Here is a 1701-nt window from a genome sequence, read left to right as displayed (position 1 = left end):
CCGTGCGTCACGCGTCACCGCGACGAGACGCACAACCCGGAAAATTAAGATGTGACGCAATTCAGGCGCCATCTTTGTAAGGTCTGTCGCTAAATCTGAGGCAGGACGATGTTGGAAAGGAACCAAGTACATTTACTCAAATACTGTATATAAAGACCCCTCCAGACATGTTTTAAGATGTATATAAGTACTCTTATTTGAATATGATTTGTGTCTAATATGGTTTTTCCACAAAAAAAGTTTTAAAAAATTATCATGTTAAAATCTACTCATTCTCCCTCATTAAAAATTCCAGAGTTTATAAATATCTAAATATATTTCATTTCAGACGTTTTGGACAGAAGATGTCTCCTACTTCACTGTAAAGTCCATTATCAGTGTTTGTGAATTATTAATGTGAAAACAGCCTTCTAGTGTCAAACTCTGCACATACATCATTCTGCACAGTGAAGCTCAAACATCCAACTGAAGAAACAAGAAGAAAAACACATTTTTGACTGGAGGTGGACTTGAAGTACATTTTAGATATTTTACTTGAGTATTTAGGAAGATATAAAGACACCTGTTACTAGTCACAAAACATATGATCAACTTCTAGGGTATGATCTGTTGTTATAAATCAAACTAGCTGACAGAATATAAAGTAGTAAACATTTCCTTCAGTCAAGCTGCAACATTTACATTTGCTTTATTACATGTTATGGTAGCAGTAATAAAGCTATATTGTAGGCTCATAAACTGTTCTGTAAATATACTTAAATATAGTGCAGCTACTCAAAAGTTTTGGTCATACATTTATTTGTTAATATTTAGTTGCTTTAGCAAATCAATTTATTTTTCTTACCACATAGTTTTGTTTTTTATATGCTCATACTAATAACAGAGTAGTTGATGACTATAAAGAGTATTTGTCTGCTATGGAAATATCATATAAATAAATCCAGAACAACAATGTTCCCAATTTAAGACTTTTTTTCCAACTGAAGTGGAAAAATGTTATGCATTCAATCTCTGTAATCTTAAAAGCACAAAAACTGCCTCACTTCTGGAAGACAACATGGAGCACATTTGAGGTTTTGACAACTCTATTTTTTATCATATCTATCTTTTTCATACAGTTCCTGCCTTAACTGATTACAAAAAAGTCTAAAAAAAAAAAAAAAAAGTCAATGTTACCTTGCTGATGTTGTTCCATTATTTGCTAAATAAAAATAAGAATGATCAAAATTCACCTAATCATAAAAAAAAAATTATAATCCATACTTTGTTTCTGAGAGTCTGGACTACCTAATTATCCTTCAGGACAAATACTTTCTAGACAGTTAAATAGCTAAAACCATGCTTTAATCCTTTTGTAATAATACAGACTCCTACTAGAGCTGCAACAATTAGTTGATTAATCAATTAGTTGCTTGCTATTAAATCAATCACCAGATATTTTGATAATTTTGATAATCATTTTGAGTCCAAATTCTCCAATTTCAGCTTCACAAATGAGAATATTTTCTGGCTTCTTTAGTCCTCTGTGACAGTAAACTGAATATCTTTGCGTTGTGGACATTTTATGGACCAAACAAGTAATTAATTGAAAAAATAATCAACAATGAACATAACTGTTAATAGCAGCCCCAACTCCTACGTTAAAACCATCTCATCACATGACAAGCAAGCTGTGAAAACATTAACTGTCAGCTATATAAC

Source organism: Thunnus maccoyii, chromosome 8, assembly GCF_910596095.1.
Source record: "Thunnus maccoyii chromosome 8, fThuMac1.1, whole genome shotgun sequence".
Classification (NCBI taxonomy): Eukaryota; Metazoa; Chordata; class Actinopteri; order Scombriformes; family Scombridae; genus Thunnus; species Thunnus maccoyii.
This window is presented reverse-complemented; position numbering follows the sequence as displayed.